Here is a 5847-nt window from a genome sequence, read left to right on the forward strand (position 1 = left end):
TTGCTTTATTATATCGAAATTAGTTAAAATGAATGTGATGTTTGATAAGAGAGCAGTCGTTGCTATAACTGTCCTGATAGTGTACCTGTGTTAGCTCCTACAGCATGAACAAAATATTTGCAACATACCAATATTTAACTTCAATTTGATTGTTTGCATATTAATCATCAAATTTAAACAAAAATTACACAGATTAAACCATAAAAACATCGAGGGTGGAGAAACCTTAAATTGAAGTTAAAGATAAGTTCATTATCAGAATTTAATCGAGAAAGAAACGGACTTGAACTTTTTTTACCCGAATGGCACACCTTAGTTTCCGTAAAGTCGGCCATTGTGACACGATTTCGCACGGTGACAAACAGGATTGTACAGCGACGAATGCAAAGGATTTCATCGACGCATTTGTAAAGTAAGTGTTATAAAACATCTCGATATTCTCTCTGTAACGTAAGGAAATATGAAATAAGAAATATTTGAATTGTTTTATATAAAAAGAGTTAGATCAACGATCGAGTCACATGTACTGTACAACACGCTGCATAGCCGCATGGTATGGTGTGTTGGCAGCGTTTCCATTTCATTGCGGGAAAAAGTTCACTACACTATAGATTGGTTTATTATTGTTTAATTGCTATTTAAAGTGTTATTTATTAACACATATCATGCATTTTTTCATCAGCTGATCTGAGACACTCGCACATTTACCCAATTCCAAGAATGTACAAGGATATACATTAAATCCAACTTGAATGCAAAACAAAGAAGAGCTACATGTATTAAAAAAAACAACGACAGCAATAACTATACACTATTTGTAACATATTTTAAGCTCTAGTGACTACATAGCAGATATGTAACTACCATTTTCAACCCAAACAATGACTCATATATTTAAAAAATATATAAAAGAATAATTACATGTAACATGTTTAACACAGAAATTAAAATAGCAAATAATGGGTAACAAATATGGTAATCATAAAGTAAAAGATTCTTTGTAATGACACATTGTCAATTAGTTTAAAAATGAGATGACAAAATGATTCAATATTAAACGTACATGATAACAGAACAAATCATGCAAAATGCACTGACATTAGTCTATACAGAGGAGATACCCCTATCTAGTGCAAACAATGTTTTCAAGTTATACAAACATATATATATATACCAGTAATCAGGGTACAATTTATCTGCAGTTAAGATTTTGTAATTGACAAGAAAGTTGCATAATAAAAACTAGGTAGTGTGCTTCCATCATAATTTAGATAGATTGTATATACTTATCGACAACAATAAACATCTTATTTAAATTAATACACAAAAATATCTTTTGACACTGTATTAGAGTTTTCTACTAGTATATATGTAAAAAAAAATTATAATATAATTCTCGCTTAAGTCATAATATGTTACGATTGACAAATTGTTGATTGCAAAACATTTGTGTGATAATAATGCAACCACATCTGCATTGTGTTTAAATGAATCAGATAAATGAATATTTCATATTATAAATCAAAAATGTTCATATTTTCAGGATACCAACAGAGTCTGATTGATCACTAGAAGAAGAAAAATGAACTCAGTTACTCCTCTACCTCACTGTCATCACTGTCCTCAGATTCGTCAATGACAGCTGCATCAGTGACAAACTCGGACCAGTCTTGAATAGACGAAATAGCCTCCCTGTTGTGTCTCCCAACAGCGAGAAACCAGATAACGGCGGCGGCATGGGAACATACTCCCACAACACGGGCACCCGCTCGACATCTGAAATACCATGCAATGATCTCAGACTTGGAAAACTGGATCCAGAGCAGATACTGTCGGGAAGAAACATGACGACTCTGTAGCTTGACCCTGATAAGCCCATGGAACTCACTGTGAACCAAGATATCCACATCCCCCTCCAAATACTCCTGAATATAACATGGACACAACACAGGTCAGATTTCGAATGTCATCTTCGCTGATGTTGGGGAATTCCAAAGAATCAGTAGCCACTTCCCACTTTACAGACTTCTTATCCAGACAGTTTTCTTCAACAAATGTCTTTAAAGAGTTAACTTTTGTTGACAAATACCTCATTTTGCATGCAAGGGCCATGTCTTCATCTTCACTTCCTGTCGACAGAGGCTTGCAGTAACGGTTGGAGAGGGCACACACGATGCGCACATAGTCACCGATAAATTGCACTTGATTGGTCGGAAGAACATGAGCAAGGTACTTCCATCGCTTTATCCTTGCATTGGCTGCCTCAACGACCCAACGAATCTGAAAAGTTAAGAACAAGCAACACTTATAAAAAAGGTAAAAGTGCCTTATTTAAAATTAACAGTGGGTATATTTCTTTACTAAAAGAAAAAAAATTAAAATTATGAAAATCATAAAATCAATGATTTGGAACAGCATTTGTTTATATTTCAGATGAAGACAGATGTAGAATTATTGTATAATGTAATTGTATTGAAGTTTTTCTGACATGATGATTGATGATTGAATTTATGTTGTAGGTCTGGTAATCAAAATATGAAAACAACTAACCTTGGTGACCAGACGAGAGGCATTGGCATCTAAGGTTGTCATCTGCTTCTGCCCTCTGCTCATCAGGCGAGGCATTTCGGCCCCATTTCCAGCTCCTTGAGCATATCGACTGAATCTCGGAAGCCTCTGTCTACAACAAAAACATCATCTTCATGGAACCAGCCCTTCAGATCTTCTACATTGGTATGAAGCATATGGTTGAGGATAGTGGCATCATTATTCCTAGCTAGGTAGGGTCCAAGAACTGTTAGATAGTATCCGTCTGTGGATGTGACAACCATGGGTTTAACAAGGGGCCTGCCTTTATGTAAACTATATGATTTCCGTTGAAACTGGAAGTTGTTACTTTTCTGAATATATATATATAAGTTCCATCCAAAACAGCAATAGCTTTCTTATTTGTAAAATCGCCAAAAAGTTCCTGTGCCAGAGGTCTTGTATGATTTTCTATAATTTCGTCTCTTTTTGTATGTTGTAGTCCAAGATGATGTGGTACAAATGACTTCATGAGTGCTGTACGGACTGATTTTACTGCTCTACAGACGGAAGACTTTGAAATTCCTCGTGGCCAGAAGTTGATTTGACATTCCTGATCTCAGTTTCAGAAGAAAGATTCCAAGTGACATCCTTGTGCCTCGGTTTTGTGTGTTTCGAATATCAGTGGAAATAAAGGAATGGAGGTCTTCAAAGTTTTCTATAGAGATACCAGTCAGTGCCATATAATCACTGTTGCTCATGGTAGACAGTTCAAAAGAAAATCTGCTTGTTGAGGTCTGGAGGGCATAATTTCGTATTTTTTGGATCAGTTCCAGCACTGTCGACTTGTTTACAAATGAAGACTCGAATGTCTGTATTTTGGTCAAAACACCAGGTCTGAATTCTCCTTCATCAATGTGGGATGGACAACATCTGCTTCCAGGTGGGATGATGATTTCCTGGTGAAGAAAGGCTGAAAATCTAGCTGCTGAAGATACGACAACAAGTTTAGGACCCGGTCGCTTGCAGATTAAGCAGTAAGCATGTGAAGAAGGTGTTCTCTGGAGAGGCAAAGATATAGATGGTGGACTGCACACTCCTGGTTGTAGAGGCTGAGACACAGGAAGGGAACTAGACTTCTGCTGGCATGTTTTCTGGTTTCCGTGGTAGTGATGTATACATTTGTTGCACAAAATGTCATTTGAGTTTGCCTCAACAAGAAAGTTCTTTCTGAGGAAGCGACGGATTGCTGTTGACTCACATTTTTTTCTGTCATTTGGCCTTGTTCTTTTTTTGTAAAGGATGCATGAAAAAATCTTTTTACTCTCTGTTTTCACTTGATCATTCATTTTTATGTTCTGAAAATACAAAACAATAATGTAGTTACACACAGCATTCATGTTCAGTAAAAAATTCATTTGAAGTGTATTGTGAATATTCATGTTAGCAAATACTTGCAAATATCAAGTATTAAGTAACTTTGCAGAAAAATTCAGATTGACAGACTGTAGAATTACAGTCCCCCCCCCCCATGTATTTTATGGAGCTGTCATTCTAATATTTTGTGGCGCTGCAGACCTTCAGCTGTGTTACAAGGGTTGTTGTAGACACGCGATCAATATTATCATTTACACATATTGCATGATGTTCTAGATTAACTGTAATTGCTATATTATGATAAAAAAATTTATGGTCAAAAGAAGTACCACGTTGAGAAAAATACACTCAATATTTTTTCTAGCCAATATAAATGAAAAAAATATAAGCGCCGGGCTGAGGTTGAACCCGGATCGCCGTGTCATCAATCGAGAATGCTACCTCTACGCTACTCGGACTTGCCTTGGAGAAGCTTTATATGTTGTACAGTACAGTTAAAAAGCTTTAAAAAAAACAAAACAGTTTGCCGTTTTTCCTTCTATTAAAATAATTATGGTGTATACAAGTTGATTTATTTACTAAATATATAGAAATATATATTTTCCATGTGTATTGCGTTCTACATTTTTATGTCTAGACGACTAACGTTAGAGTGACAGTCTTTGTTTACATGGCATCTGCTATACACGTATGCATCGTAGTATCGGCAATCGAATATCTAAGGTTTTTTTTTTTACCAAATTTTTGATAACTAATATTGTATGCTTTAAATTACATGCCTATATAAAAACAGTGTTTAGGCTGAATAGCGTACACATGAATTGAACAAATTATAGGCCAATCTTCTCATCTGTCATGCAGACGAACGTCGGGAACAATAACATTGCAATATTGATTCTATAAGAAAAAAATCACCAGAAATCAAATTCATATACATACCTTCAGAGTTCTTCTTTCTTCATTTTCTATAGGCTTTGTTGATCTTCCGTTCGTGTATTTTCAAGATTAATCACGCAAAGTAAAAGTCTCTGTTTGTTTACGTATGCAAATTTATAAGCATGTATAGAATGTCGTGCATGCGCAAAATTTGGTATTAAAATTCAACACATATACGTTTCATTAACAACACACTGTACCTTTTTATTTGTTAGATTTAAATGACAATTACATAATGTGTTTGATTTTTGTGGTTTTTATATTTTTAAAACAAAAAGGTGTGAAAAAACGTGCAATACTGTCAAAAAATAAGTAAATCCGGATTGCTCCTCATCTTGTTTACATTTAAATTTTCATCAACAGCACACCCTCTGATCCAAAAACTTTCACTTTGAATATCATTTTTTATTGATACAATATCATAATTTAAAAACAGTTTTTAGATCAGAGGGTGTGCTGTTGTTGAAAAACACCACCAAAGAACGAAAATGTTGTGATTTTACCCCAAAACCGGCCCGGAACCGGTTTTGTCATTTACATATTTTTGCAAGCAGACATTTTGGCGGGGAAATTCTGGCAGGTCAAAATAGTATCAGGTCTAGACTAACACATAACACCAATTTTGTTTCAATTTGACCTAGTATAATTTTTGACATATCACAGGGCCATATATAGCTAAACATGGAATTTGTCCTTTTCAAATATTTTCTTGTCAATATTCATTTGACAAGGAAAACTAAAACTTATGTGAAAGCATCTTCAGATAAAATCAAAGTTGTAAAAATCATGACTCCAGAGAGTAGGATGGTCCACAATGACGGGGTTTAATTTTTACATAGGAAAATATACAGTAAATCTCTAAAAATTTCTCGATTGACTCGATTAAGCTGATTTTTTCATACATATTGTTCCTCAGGTAAGCAATTAGGCCCCGAGGCCTCCAGTTAATTTTAGTAGAAAAAGTGCTTCACGTGAGGCAAATTTATTATGTAAGCTTGCTTAACAAAA

The 5847-nt window shown here is 34.9% G+C and overlaps 1 long non-coding RNA gene across 1 annotated transcript; it reads left to right on the top strand.

The window, feature by feature from the left end:
- The first annotated feature begins 319 nt into the window (after positions 1–319).
- On the top strand, positions 320–3840 carry LOC128173348 (uncharacterized). Its single transcript, XR_008242475.1, has 4 exons — positions 320–412; positions 1544–2316; positions 2520–2780; positions 3029–3840. It is a non-coding gene; the product is annotated as an uncharacterized LOC128173348 (long non-coding RNA).
- Positions 3841–5847: the final 2007 nt, after the last annotated feature.

Source organism: Crassostrea angulata, chromosome 2, assembly GCF_025612915.1.
Source record: "Crassostrea angulata isolate pt1a10 chromosome 2, ASM2561291v2, whole genome shotgun sequence".
Lineage (NCBI taxonomy): Eukaryota > Metazoa > Mollusca > Bivalvia > Ostreida > Ostreidae > Magallana > Magallana angulata.